This window comes from Bos grunniens, chromosome 10 (genome assembly GCF_055505025.1).
Source record: "Bos grunniens cultivar Pamir isolate PY7600 chromosome 10, Bosgru_T2T1.0, whole genome shotgun sequence".
In the NCBI taxonomy this organism is placed as follows: domain Eukaryota; kingdom Metazoa; phylum Chordata; class Mammalia; order Artiodactyla; family Bovidae; genus Bos; species Bos grunniens.
This window is the reverse complement of record NC_141174.1, coordinates 54720621-54736081: the sequence shown is the minus strand read 5'-3', so window position 1 is coordinate 54736081 and position 15461 is coordinate 54720621. Positions and strand designations below refer to the sequence as shown.

The 15461-nt window shown below is 39.0% G+C and overlaps 1 long non-coding RNA gene across 10 annotated transcripts in view; it reads left to right on the top strand.

Moving 5' to 3' along the window:
- The window catches only part of LOC147364553 (uncharacterized), a 202635-nt gene that overhangs the window by 26785 nt on the left and 160389 nt on the right, over window positions 1–15461 (top strand). The window contains exon 3 of one of the 10 annotated variants that reach the window (XR_015134666.1): window positions 1308–1688. The exons of the other annotated variants lie outside the window; for them this stretch is intronic. This is a non-coding gene — a long non-coding RNA (uncharacterized LOC147364553). Of the gene's footprint in view, window positions 1–1307; window positions 1689–15461 lie in introns of those variants that run through there. 10 annotated transcript variants of the gene reach the window in all.

Below are 15461 nucleotides of genomic sequence, written 5' to 3'. Positions count from 1 at the left end.
GACTTAGCAGCAGCAGCGGCAGTGGCTCAGTGGTAAATAATCTGCCTGCCAAGGCAAGAGACATGGGTTCAATCCCTGGGTGGAGAAAATACCCTGGAGAAGGAAATGGCAACCTACTCCAGTATTCTCCTGGGAAATCCAATGGACAGAGGAGTCTGGTGGGCTACAGTCCTTGGGGTCATAACTTAGTGACTATACAACAAAAATATATGTAAATTTTAGATTAAGAATAAAATTAAATTAATATTACATTCAAATTACTAGGTGTTCGTTTCATCCTTTTGTGTATTCCAAACTTACATAAATGAGCAAATATGTTGAGGATAAGGAAGTTAGCTTCTCACAGCTGGGGAAGGATTACAATCAGGGAAAGGAAAAGCCAAGAACCGTGTCTGTGTTTTCGGATTGAAATATTAGTATAAAGTCATGGCTCTTAAGGCAGGTATATAGATAAATAGATGGATAGATGAAAGAAAAAGAATGAGAAATATTTATCTATAAGACAGACTTTGTATATATGTGTGTGTGTATATATACACACACATATACATGATACATGCATCTCTGTATCATAAGTATTGACACATACTGCCCAAGCTCTCTTTGCTTAGAGGGTCCAGGACCGATTGCACACCATCAGTAAGAATAAACATGTGTCCAGATCTTAGTTTCTGCCCCATTACCTTTCTCTCATATACCCATATGGTTTATTCCCCTCCATCCTTCAAGTATTTTCTTATATGTCTCTCAGTGAAGCTTAAGCTAATCTCTTCTATGTAAAATTGCAACTTTTCATCCAGTCTACTCTTCTTATCCACCATCCTTGATTTTTGTCCACATTGCTTTTGTATAATTCTCTAACATGCTGATTGATTAATCAGTTTTATTTTCTTGCTTCCTACTAGAGAGTGAACTCCTGGAGGGCAGGGGTTTTGGTTTATTGCTAATTCTCTAGCACGTAGAATGGAGTCTGGCACATACTAGGTACTCAGTAAGTATTTGTTGAATAAATGAATGTCTGACCACGTTGCCAGAAACAAGGTTTAAATTCATGGCCAGTCAGTAACAGAGGTAGGATATGACTTTGTCTTATATTAACTACAGGGTTCGTTACACAAAATGCCTTTATCATATGAAAGATCTGTGATGTGAAACCAAATGTGATTCTACCTTGTAAGCACTCAATCCTCTGTGGTACCTAAGGTAAATTTGGCTGGCTTCCTAGTTCAGCCCAGGATAAGTTTAGGCCAGTTAGACTAAACTCAAGGGCTATACTCAAAACCCTTTTGTTCTGAATTTTCATTTAGGTCAAAGAAGAGAGACCAGGCCTTTGAGATATGGTGGCACCTACCTAATGTCCTTACCCTGGGATCCAGATTTTCTCTGCCCCAGGAATTGCTCAGGTTTCAGGTCCTGTGTATGTTCTTTCTTTATTTACACAGTCACCAATAACCTGGTAAGAGAGTGTTCATGTGAAATCCTAAGAAATTTGTCCATGTAAGGGAGAAAAGGGAATGAAAGGAAAAAAGAAATAGAGAAGAAACAAAAATTAGCATCAAAAGAAACAGCTGCACGTTTGGCAACTGATGATTGTTTTTTTAAGAAAAAAATATATATATACTTTCTCTAATATTAGTTCCTAAAAGGGTAACTAGAGACAGCTGGATTTCTGTAGCAGAAGCACAGAGCTATAGACAACAGTAAGCAGCTAAAGCAACAAAACAGGAAAAGCTCTGTCTGGACATTTTGGCTTAAAGTAATTGAAAGTTTAAAGAGGAAAAAGAGAATATGACAGTTTAGGTATCACTCAAGTCTGTCCAAATGAAAATATGTACCTAGAGACCCAGTTCCTTTAGATTCCTCAGTCTACTAGGTTCTGAAGGGACTGCTAATTATTCAATTTTTTCCTTGGTCATTGGTAGACATGTGACCCTCACCTGGCTGATCTTAATACCAAGAACCTTTGATCATGGTGAGGGGCTTAGGAATGACCTCATGCCCTAAAGGGCAGGATTTTTTTATAGATTTCATGTAGCGACTAAGTGAGATAAATCTTCATTTTCTCCTGCGCTTCCCAAGCTGGGATGGCATAAAGCTGCCTTTATTAGTGGCTATGGTCCCCTCTTCTTGTCAATGGAAAAAGCCTGTGGACAGCAAAAACAAATGAAGCCAAAAGCCAGTGTGAACATAAACAGGAAGAAATAGAGAAGCCAGGTTCACTATCTGAATTCCTGGGAGCCTTCAAAACTCTTCCTGCCCCAGGACTTCCTGATCATGTGGATTGTTTCTAGCTACTTGGTGCAAACAGAATCTAGACCAACAGACCCACCCTTCAAAAATGCCATTTGTCTGTTTGTCAAATGATTCTTGACACTATACTAAGCATTGTAAAAAGGAAGAAACTGCCATGAACCCAGTCTTTAAGAGCTGAAAACATAAAACACGCTGTTGGGAATATCAGACCACCTTACCTGTCTCCTGCGAAACCTGCATGCAAGTCAAGAAGCAACAGTTAGAACCAGACATGGAACAATAGACTGGTTCAAAATTGGGAAAGGAGTATGTCAAGTCTGTATATTGTCACCCAGCTTATTTAACTTATATACAGAGTACATCATGAGAAATACTGGGCTGGATTACTCACATGCTGGAATCAAGATTGCCAGGAGAAATATCAATAACCTCAGATATGCAGATGACACTACCCTTATGGTGGAAAGCAAAGAGAAACTAAAGAGCTTCTTGATGGTAAAAGAGGAGAGTGAAAAACCTGGCTTAAGACTCAACATTAAAAAAACTAAGATCATGGCATCCAGCCCCATCACTTCATGACAAATAGATGGGGAAACAATGAAAACAATGACAGACTTTATTTTGGGGGGCCTCCAGAATCATGGTAGATGGTGAATGCAGGCATGAAACTAAAAGACACTTGGTCCTTGGAAGAAAAGCTATGATAAACCTAGACAGCATATTAAAAAGCAGACATTACTTTTCCAAAAAAGATCCAGCAAAGTTTGACTACACTTTGCCAACAAAGTATAGTCAAAGCTATGGTTTTTCCAGTAGTCATGTATGGATCTGAGAGTTGGACGATAAAGAAGGCTTAGAGTCAAAGAACTGATGCTTTTGAACTGTGGTGTTGGAGAAGACTCTTGAGAGTCCCTTGGACAGCAAACAAGTCAATGCTAAAGGAAATCAACCCTGAATATTCATTGGAAGGACTGATGCTGAAACTGAAGCTCCAATACTTTGGCCACCTGATGTGAAGAGATGACTCGTTAGAAAAGACCCTGATGCTGGGAAATATTGAAGGCAGGAGAAGGGGACGACAGAGGATGAGATGGTTGGATGGCATCACTGACACATTGGACATGAGTTTGAGCAAGCTCTGGGAGATAGCGAAGGACAGGGAAGTCTGGCATGCTGCAGTTCATGGGATCACAAAGAGTCGGATATGACTGAGTGACTGAAGAACAACAATAGCTATTGAGATTCTAAGAATTCCCCCAATGTGGTTTAGTACACCTTGGGGTGGTTTTCCATTGAGCCGTGCCTAGCCATTGGTTGAACTCAGATAGGCTCAGGAATAAGACCTGTTTATTCTCAGCAGCATAGTTAAGTAAGAGAAGGAAATTGTGATGAGACCAAGTCCTGGGGAATTTCTGTAACTACAGGGATGACTCTGAGCTGAGCAATCAGGAGACCAGCTAAGAGTGCTGGATTTAGGCCAGTCATAGAATTGAAGGAGATCCAATATGAGTGTGAGACAAAAGGACAGAGTGAATGAATCTGTGAGTCGTAAGAGGCAGGGGAATTACAATTCTAGGTGATTGATCCATGGGAGGGATATTGTCAACCTGTGGCCTGAAGTGTGGGAGGAGGTACCAAGTTATATTGGCCAGAGTCCAGTGGAGTTCCAGCCTAATAGGTTGCAGTTCTTTGGAGATCTGGTTTGCCTTTTCTGTGTGGACAAGTTACCTATCAACCTATCATTCAAGGTCCATGTGAGAACCCAGAGTTCAGAATTCACAGTGAGCTCTGAGTCTTCACCCTAAACAGCCTGGAGAGGATGAGTCAGATGACACCTGTAAGCCGCAGTCCTAGAAAGGGTCCAGGACAAGCCAGAAACCAAAGTTCAACATTCACTTCTAGGGGAAACCCAGAACTGTAAATGTAAGACCAGACAAAGTGATTCAAGGCTGAAGAACCCAAGGAACAAAGTAGGAGACAGGAGAAGTAATGAGAACAAAGTGATTGCTTCCAAGATTTCACAAAGGCAGCTGCAGTGCTCCCAAATTGTTTTTACTAATGGAATAACAAGTAGGGCATGACTTGGAGACTGAACAACAACAATAAGTGGGTTGTGGAAGATGGTGGACATCAAAGGCAGAACCATTGACACACAATGAGCAAACAGTGGGCTCTGGGAAAGGCAGCGTTCAGTTGGTACACAGGCGGTTTGGGCCCCATCCTGGGTACTGTTGGGGTGGTGTAGTGGCACTATTTACTGGACTTATAGTCATGTCCCAAGAATGGCAGGATCCTCTTCTTCCATCTGCCATATTCATTCCAATAGAAGAGAAGTATAATGGGTCTGAGCAGACTACTGCTGCTGCTGCTAAGTCGCTTCAGTAGTGTCTGATTCTATGGGACCCCATAGATGGCAGCCCACCAGGTTCCCCCATCCCTGGGATTCTCCAGGCAGGAACACTGGAGTGGGTTGCCATTTCCTTCTCCAATGCATGAAAGTGAAAAGTGAAAGTGAAGTCGCTCAGTTGTGTCCAACTCTTAGCGACCCCATGGACTGCAGCCTACCAGGCGCCTCCATCCATGGGATTTTCCAGGCAAGAGTACTGGAGTGGGTTGCCATTTCCTTCTCCAATGCATGAAAGTGAAAAGTGAAAGTGAAGTCGCTCAGTTGTGTCCAACTCTTAGCGACCCCATGGACTGCAGCCTACCAGGCTCCTCTGTCCATGGGATTTTCCAGGCAAGAGTACTGGAGTGGGCTGCCATTGCCTTCTCTGCTGAGCAGATTGCCTGTACTCAAATGCTCGGTTCCCTGTTAACTACCTCTATGCCTTTAAACAAGTTATTTAGTCCCTATTTCTTCATTTCCTCATCTGTAAAAAAGAAAATGTCTGGATACTACTGCATAGGATTATTATAATTGTCTCATTAATACACATTAAACACTTAAAAACTGCCCCTAACAAGTATTAAGCACTCACTTAATGTTAACAATTATTACTCCCTCAAGAGAGAGATGCATAGGAACGGTTAGCAAATGGGAAACCAAGGGCCTCTTTGCTTTTAACTTGCATGAGTATCTAATAAGCCCAATGCAAAGCACATGATTGGAGTTTAAAATCTGAGGGGATCTTTGCTACTCCCTAAAGCTTAAATCGAAATCTTGGATCTTAACAATGTCTGGCCTGGCTTATTATTAGAAACTAAAGGAATGACCATTGTGCTTGGGAATGTGTGAATAAAGAAGAATCTACTTATTCACCAGCTACAGTGACGAGAAGACAGCAAAACAGGGAATGGTGATGCTCCTAGTAAATGCAGCCCAGTGAATGCCCCAGGCTCCTCCCCAGTCATACTAATAGCGTATTTCCCTACCCAGACAGGAAAATGGGAGTGGGCTGGTCACAGGGAGTAGAGCTGAGTCTCTGTCGAAAGAACTGAGGCAGGTGCTTCCACACCTATCCAGCCATTCGTAATATGGATATCTACTCGTAATATGGATATCCAGCCGCTCGTAATAAAGCTACTTTTAGAACCCTCAGGCTGGTGGGTCTGAGCTTATTTGAAAAAAGCCTGTCTCCCACTTTTGGAATTTGTTCAGAACTGGCCAGAAGAAGAAGCAACACATCCCATGCATGGCTAACTGGGCATGGTAATTGACTGAAACTTTCTTCCCTCATGGCTCAGCTGGTAAAGAATCTGCCTGCAATGTGGGAGACCTGGGTTCGATCCCTGGGTTGGGAAGATTCCCTGGAGAAGGGAAAGAAAGGCTACCCACTCCAGTATTCCTGCCTGGAGAATTCCATGGACTGTGTAGTCTATGGGGTCACAAAGAGTCAGACACGACTGAGCAACTTTCACTTTACTCTCAACCATACTTGTATAATTTTTGATAAACAAAGTGTACAAACATGAGTTGATATGTCACATAATAATGAGTTTATATTGATAACTTTTTATTTCCATCTTTTAAAGAAGCTATTTTATTTTATTACTGGCTAACTCAGCTAAAGCTGTTTAAGAGGTGTGAACAGTGTTGTCTTTCAGTGCAAGGTCCTGCAGTGCTCTTTCTTTTTTTTTATTTTATTTTTAAACTTTACAATATTGTATTAGTTTTGCCCAACATCGAAATGAATCTGCCACAGGTATACCTGTGCTCCCCATCCTGAACCCTCCTCCCTCCTCCCTCCCCATACCCTCCCTCTGGGCCGTCCCAGCGCACCAGCCCCAAGCATCCAGCATCGTGCATCGAACCTGGACTGGCGACTCGTCTCATACATGATATTACACATGTTTCAATGTCATTCTTCCAAATCTCCCCACCCTCTCCCTCTCCCACAGAGTCCACAAGACTGATCTATACATTAGTGTCTCTTTTGCTGTCTCATACACAGGGTTATTGTTACCATCTTTCTAAATTCCATATATATGCATTAGTATACTGTATTGGTGTTTTTCTTTCTGGCTTACTTCACTCTGTATGATAGGTTCCAGTTTCATCCACCTCATTAGAACTGATTCAAATGTATTCTTTTTAATGGCTGAGTAATACTCCATTGTGTATATGTACCACAGCTTTCTTATCCATTCATCTGCTGATGGACATCTAGGTTGCTTCCATGTCCTGGCTATTATAAACAGTGCTGCGATGAACATTGGGGTACACGTGTCTCTTTCCCTTCTGGTTTCCTCAGTGTGTATGCCCAGCAGTGGGATTGCTGGATCATAAGGCAGTTCTATTTCCAGTTTTTTAAGGAATCTCCACACTGTTCTCCATAGTGGCTGTACTAGTTTGCATTCCCACCAACAGTGTAAGAGGGTTCCCTTTTCTCCACACCCTCCCCAGCATTTATTGCTTGTAGACTTTTGGATCGCAGCCATTCTGACTGGCGTGAAATGGTACCTCATAGTGGTTTTGATTTGCATTTCTCTGATAATGAGTGATGTTGAGCATCTTTTCATGTGTTTGTTAGCCATCTGTATGTCTTCTTTGGAGAAATGTCTATTTAGTTCTTTGGCCCATTTTTTGATTGGGTCATTTATTTTTCTGGAGTTGAGCTGTAGGAGTTGCTTGTATATTTTTGAGATTAGTTGTTTGTCAGTTGCTTCATTTGCTATTATTTTCTCCCATTCTGAAGGCTGCCTTTTCACCTTGCTAATAGTTTCCTTTGTTGTGCAGAAGCTTTTAAGTTTAATGAGGTCCCATTTGTTTATTTTTGCTTTTATTTCCAATATTCTGGGAGGTGGGTCATAGAGGATCCTGCTGTGATGTATGTCAGAGAGTGTTTTGCCTATGTTCTCCTCTAGGAGTTTTATAGTTTCTGGTCTTACGTTGAGATCTTTAATCCATTTTGAGTTGATATGTCACATAATAATGAGTTTATATTAATAACTTTTTATTTCCATCTTTTAAAGAAGCTATTTAATTTTATTACTGGCTGACTCAGCTAAAGCTGTTTAAGAGGTGTGAACATTGTTGTCTTTCAGCACAAGGTCCTGCAGTGCCCTTTCAACAACTCCTCCCCAGCCTCCAGCACTGCTGCCGGCTGCGTTCACACCATTTCTGATGACACTGAAGGCAGCCCCCCGCACATGAGCTACATAGAGATATGACATATCCTTGTGTGCACCGTAATTTAGAAGGATGAGAATACACAGAAATCTGTGGGGAAATATTAAGAATATTGTACACAATTAATATTTATGTATATTATGAGACGGCGGCATCTACAGGAAGGTAGATGTTACCTGGGAAGGGTTGTTAATCCCACTTTGTCTTCATTTTTGGTATATTGGCTTCTATAGATAAGATATGTAGCAAGCCTCCTATAGTGAAATATTGCTGCTAAACCTATGAGAGCAGAAATTTTGTTTTTCCTTTCTCTCTTCTTTCTCACCCCAGAATAGTCTCTTCTGCTTCGGTACAGACAAATCTCACAGAATCACAGCGTTTATGGTCTGGAAGCAGTCTCTTTGCTCATCATTCTTTTTCTGATACAGATTTCCCTCCTAGAACAATGTTTCTTTTCCTTAAAATACATCCTTTAGATATTCCTTGAGTATACATCTGTTGTTGGTAAACTCCAACTTTGTTTGTCTAAAAATGTTTTTGTTTCACTTTCATTTTGGAAAGATCATTTCCTGGGTATATATGTGTAGATGGTTATTTTTCCTCAGAATTCTGAAAATATAATTTCACTGTATTTGAATTTTGTATTGCTGCAAGGAATCTGATGTGAGTCCAATTGTTTTTTCTTTGGAGATAATCTTTTCTAAAACACTGTTTTTTTATGATTTTATTTATCTTCCTTATCCTATAATTTTATTTACAGATAGAGATTTCTTTTCTGTTTCATATTTGTTGTGGTTCTTATCTCTGAGAATTTGTGATTATTATCATTTCTGAAAAGATTTTGTTATCTTTCAGATATTGTTCTTCCCACTTTCTCTGGTCTTTTCTTCTGGAATTTTGATTAGATATTTTCTCTTTCAACTGTCCATATTCTATTACACTTTCGTCTTTCTCCTTAAATAGTAATTGCTTCAGTATACAGTATGTAAGAAGCAGTTTCCTTAGAGTTATTCTTCAGTTCACTAAGTCTCACTATAAGTCTCCCTTTAACTCTGCCCATTCTGTTATTCAGTCCATCTATTGATTTTTAATTTTAAAAGTTATGTGAAATTTTTATTCATAGACATATTTTTGTTTGATTTATCTCAAAATGTGTTTATTTTTTTCCTTGATATATTGTTCCTTGATCATATTTTCAATTTCCTCTTTTACTTCTTTACATGCCAATTGTATATTCTTTTTCTGGCAATTCCTTCCTGAAGTCCATGGAAACCAACATCTTTTTGTTTGTAGTTTTGTTGAATCTTACTCATTTAAATTTGTTTCTCAAAGTTTTGTCATTTTGGTTTCTCAACTCCAATTCGTTTCAGTAATACCTGTGTGAATTCTGCAAAGTTCACTTCAAAGATGATTCTTTACAGGAATAATTTGCTCTTCTTTCTGCCAGGGACTTTTTCCATGATCACTGTAAGTTCATTTGGGACTGAGGCTTCCTAAGTCACCTTCATAGTATAGAAATGCATGTAAACACAGAATTCTCCAGACAGACTTCTTTCCTCACAAGAGCTTACATCCAGATTAACAGGCTTTTCCTCTTTCCAGCAGAGTAATGTTTTCTACCCACCCTTTCACTGAAGTTAAACTCCCTTTAAAGCTCTTGACTCTATATAGGAGTCCCAATTTCAACTCGTGTGTTACATAGCCCCAGGGTCTGTCTCATGTCCTCATATGCAGCCTTTAAATCACACTGAGTCACAGGGACTAGCAAAGGCCTGGAGAACAGCCCCAGCTTCAGTATCAGTCTGTTATACTTGATTCCCATTCCTTCCTAGTTTTTGGTCCCTAAGGATATCTCTTACTTTGTTGTAAATGTGGCCAAACCTTTAAAAGTCTTTGTTATATTTTGTTCTGTGCTTCTAAGTGTTTTGAAACAGGATATTTAGTTCTTAATAATTCCCTGGTAGGAGTTGCTGGGTTAACTTAGGTTAGTCTGTTCTTTATCACAACACAACTCTTATTTCAAATGGCTTGTTAAATTAGTATGTTTAAATAAATAAAATAAAAGCAGAACTTCTCTGGCTATTGCAGGGCAAGCCTTTTTGAACTTTTTCTTACTCTTCATGACAGCATCCACAGTACCTGCTGGGGCCGATAGAACTACACAGATCATGTAGGACTTCTCTCTTAGACTGTGTTCATGCCACAAACTGAAATGGGTTAAGATGATAAAGTGAGGTAGCATCTCTCTATTGAAGCATTTGGCTTCCTATTTATAAATACAAATGGGACTTATACCTAAATTTACAGTTAATATATTTATGTGGTTCTATTAAATTTAAATGCAGGGTTACCTTAATTTCTGAAATAACTATGATAATGAAAAATTTAATGTAAATCAAACGCTCCATTCCCACTTACTTTCGTTGTAGTATCAGAGCTACATTACCATGGGGAAATTAGTATGGCCCCGGGACCCAAAACTACCTTAAAGAATGCAGAGAATCTATTATAAGTACTTATTAATTGGAAAAAAAAAACAATCCTTTATAATAAAATATTATCTCTTAATAAAATATTAAGCAAAAAATGGAACATCGTAAATTAGATTGTAAATGAGATATGGAAGAAAGAAGCTCCATTTCATTAATCAAGCACTCCAGGTTTTAAAAATTATATTTATTATATCCACAAACCCAAGACATTCACAGAAGGCTGAGTTAAGGATGTCTTCCCTGATTGTTTCTGGTTCATACTTTTCCCAGGTGTGTTAGGAGAGTTAAATGTAATGGAGTAAAAAAGCTAGTCACAGACACAGACAGGCTTAGATTTCTGTAACCAAGAATCTCTGTCAGTGTGAAGCCCCACACTTTATCTTCTGGCCACAATTGTGGTGGCTGACTTCAGAAGTCAGATCCAGAAAGATCTGTGATCCGGAAGCGTGGAGAAGTGGACTTGGGTGGAAAGACCACATGGCTTGGAGGTTTGTTTGCTTCCCCAGTAGTACAGTAAGAGCAAAGGGAAAAACATGAAAGTGAGGCAGGAAAGAGGGAAGGGAGACAGAGCAAAGAAAAACACAAGGGGAAGATGCAAAAAACAAAGTGCCTTTTCTCAAATGAGCAGTCAAATTTGAGAAAGGGCACCGGTATGTGTCTGCTCCTCTGAACTCCCTCGCCCAGCGGCCTGTGTTCTCTGCATCTTGTGGTATGTCCTGTCTTCCTTACGCAACTAAATTTCTCGAGAGTGGAGCATAAATAATAATTGTTATATTTCTGTAACACTTTGTTTATAATTAGATTCTCTCTTACATTATCTCACTTATTATTCAAATTAAGGAAGGCATTTATTAAGATCATCTCCATTTTATAACTGGTGAAATTGAGTTTCAAGAAACATTAAAAGATTTGCCCAGGATCATATAGCTAGTAAATTATAAAGCCAGGAGTCAGACCAAAGTTCTTTGACCAACTTTCCTGTATTTGTCCTCCTAAACCAATGCCCTTGTCCAGTTCACTCCTGTATCATTTATCACATCTTGTGTAGGACTTCACACAGAGAAGATGCTTATTTAGTGAAGGAATAAGTGTTTCTGGAAGGAAACAAGCTTCCTATTGAGATGAACTGGAGGAATGTTTTCAAGCAGTCATGTGATGTTATATCATGTCTAATTTGATCTGGTTGTATTTCATCTAATATCTTATATATGGTTATTTGTATAGCCATGATTTTCAAAATATTTCTACACCTTTCTCCCACGTGGGAGGGGTCCTTTCTAAGAATATAGCCTCTTTCTGTAATAACTTACACTTTATGATCTCTTCTCTGGGCACTGCAGTTGGCTTACACCATTGGGAGTGATGATTAAACTGCTAGAACTAACATTTGTAAACCATCCACCAGAGGCCAGGACAGTGCTTGGAGTTTTAGAGGCTTCTTATCATTTAATCCCCTCAAAATATGATCATTTGAGAAAGAATTATAATCAACAAGACTCAGAGACATTGCTCAGATTAAGTAATTTTCCCAAGATGATTGTACTGATAAGTGAGAGAGTAGGGATGCAAACTGAGGTTGACCTCATTCAGCAAACATCTAAGGCAAACCCACGCTCTTCTAGTAGGTTAAAATGCCAAGTACTGCCTCCAAGGAGTTTGCCTTTTTCAGTCTACTGATGAGGCAGACAAGCAAAGAGATAGAGGATTGCAGTGCTTTGTGGCAAAGGCTATTTGAGAACCAAACCTGATGTGCGGTAGGAAGGGGTTTTGAGGAACATCCAAAGAAGACTTGAGGGTCAGGAAGACTTTGGAAAAAAGAATATCTTGAACTAACTCTAGGGATTTGAAGTTAGTCATATATAAGATAGAACAAAGTACATTAAAGGTAGGGAATATAATATACATAATATACCTGACATATATATATTTATATATATATATATATATATATATATATATGAGAAAGGAAATTGAAACATCACAGGTTCTTTGACATGATGTCTATGCCATGGTAGTATCATAAATAATAAACAAGTGAATAGATAGATGGTTGTTCTACTCAGACAACTGTCAAGAGAACCAGAAATTAAGAGCGTGTGTGGTCTAGTGAAGGTAAAGAAGTGAGGAAAACTTTGTGCATCAAGCTTAAGAGTTTGAATTTGATCCTGAAAGTAATACAAAACCATTGGAAAAGTTTTGATACAAGAGGATTCAAGGGGAGTGATAAGAGATTTAAGTTTGGGAAACATCACTCTTAGAGCAAGCTATGTACAAGCCATAAGTGAAGAAGCCTCAAACTCTAAGCAAGGAAAAATTTAGGGAACTCCTGTAATAATAGCACAGGAAGATGTTGTAAGAGGCTAGACTGAAGCAGTAATAGTGAAAATGGATGGGATGGAGCTAACTTAAAAACTTAGGGACAGAGAATCTATGTAAGGTTTGGGGGAATGATTGGATTGGAAGATGACCTGGTGGTGGTCTCCTCTTTTAATGAATTTAGAGATCATGTGATTTGGGAGAGGGGAGTGGATTGTTACACTTAGTAATGAATACATGGAATTTTAATCATAAATTAGGATGAGATCACCAGGAGACAGAAATGGAGATCCAAGGGTACAGCCCCAAGGAACACTGACTATAAGCGACAAGAGCCCAAAAGGAACCTGAGAGGAATAATACAGAGGAGGCAGAAAATTAAGGAGGAGGGAGAGAAAGGTTGTTTGGAAACCAGACCCAAGTGGGGTGGTTACTCCTCTCAAATGTCAGAGAGAAAACACTTGAAACAAGGACACAATGATGTTGTGTGGACTTCACAAGGTGACTCAGAAAGGATGACATCAGGGTGAAGGCGTAACCCCCATGCAGAGGGTTGTAGGACAATGTGAAGAGTAGGCAGGGAGCATTCGTTCAAGAAGCCTGTCTGCGGAGGGAAGAACTGACACAGGAGAGTATCAGAAGGAAGATCAGATGTATGTGTTGTGAATATTTGCTCCTAGTCTGAGGCTTATTGGTTTATTTCCTAAATCATGTCTTTTGATGAGCTGACATTTTTAATTTAGATGGAGTCCAATATATCTTTTTTTTTCCTTTATGGTTAGTGTTCTCTATGTTTTCTCAATGAAATCTTTACTTAGCCCCTAGGTCATGATGATAATCTCCTCTGTTTACTTCTAGAAGTTTTATAGTTTTAACTCTGTTTATATTTATGACCCATGGTCAATTAATTCTTGTGTTTAGTGTGAAGTAGGAATTGAGGCTCATTTTTTCCTATGAATATGCAATGGTTCTGGCATTCACTTTTGAAACTACTTTCTTTCCTCACTGAATTGCTTTGGTCCCTTGTCAAAATGTATCTGACTGCATAAACATTGGTTTGTTTCTACCCTCTGTATCCTAGTTCATTAATCTGCCTGCTAATCCATTTGTCAATACTCTAGTCTCTTAATTAACATATCATCTTGGCTTCAATTATTCAGTTGTTAAGTAACGAGTTAATTCAATTGACTCACCATAATTACGGAGACCTTTGCCATTGTTTTGTTCTTTTGTTCATTTGTTTTTTTCATTTATTCAATATAGATTTATGGAATGCCAACCCTTTAACAGACACTGTGGTTGGTACTGGAAAACAGCAATACATTAAGTAAATGTAATTCCTATCTTAAAGAACTACTGTAGTGAGGGAGACACTTAAAGAAATAATTTTTATACAATATAATAAGAGCAATCACTTAGTCAATAAATATTTATTGAGCATATACATATTAAACTTGGCAGTGTGGGTTACTGAGCTCATGTCAAATTTCAGCTTTGCAAATGCACGTGTGAGCTGCTTTTCCTAACTTCATGTCACCCACATACTATCTTTTCCAAGGTACACCTTCATCGCTAATTAGTTGGATCCTTCTCATTTGAACATTTTCCTACCATAATAATATGAATAGTAATACCTTATATTTGCATGGTGCTTTCAACTTTTCAAAGTGGTTTTACATCCATGATTTTGTTTTTCTTTTTATTGTATATTTTTCCTGTGAGTTAGGTAGAGCAAATATGATTAGCTTTATTTGACAGAGACAAGTAGATCATAGAAGTGCTAAGTGATTTTTTTACTATCACACAGCGAGGGCTACAAGCCTTCCCCTATTCACCCCCTCAAATCCCTTTCTGCTTCTTTCCCATTGCTCTTTCTTTTGAGCATCTTATCAGTACACACTATACCGGGAAGGCTTCCAATTTCAGGTACCACTTCTGGGATCCAAGTTAAGCTGCCACAATGGTACCTTATGCTGAAAGACTACAATAGATTGTCAGTGTTATCTTCAAGTGCTGACGGAGATTTATGAATGGGGATGGAGAGAAGAATCATGATCATTTTCACTATTACAATTGCCCGCAGAAGATGTATAAAATGTCTGACACTTTCTTCATCCTTTTCGCCAGGCATCAGCTGTCAGGGGAAGGTTGCCCCTTCCCACCCAGCTTTGGAATGAAGTGATAAATGTGTCAGAAAGCTCGTGCCAGGTGCAGTCTTCTGCCTTGTAAACAGTTTTCATTGATAACGTTAAAGTTTGCTTTCTTTTCTTAAGCCTTCATAAAGGTGCTTGAGAAACAGCACTGTCACTGCTAAATGTCTCCTTTATTGTGGGACTTTTATGGATATAGACTTATTTTTTAAAAAATTAAATTGTTTAAGTGTCTGGATATCTTGCATCTCATTTGACAATACACTGTTCAGGGTGTCAGGGCAATTGCTTTTACATGAAGAAATATACACCAGAATTCTGAATTTTCATGGGCTCATTCTCTTCTTCCATCCCCCCTTCTTTTCCACCTCCAATAGCTTACAAAAAAAAAAAAAAAACCTTATCAAGCCTCTAAAGACATGGAAATACTAAATGCATATTTTTTTAAACCAGGATTTTTAGGTCAGTTTATTTTTTTCAGTGTTTAATGCAGAAAAGGGCCCCATTTTGCATTCCCGTTGGCAATGTAGACAGAGTGAAGAGTGTGTAATTGGGATCACGGCAGGAAGTGTGCTAGGGACTAAGAAAGTTTTGCAAAATTAAACTATCTAGAGGATACAGGGAAGAAAAGGACGAATATCTCTTTGGGCAGAATACAGGATACAGGATGTGCCCACTTTT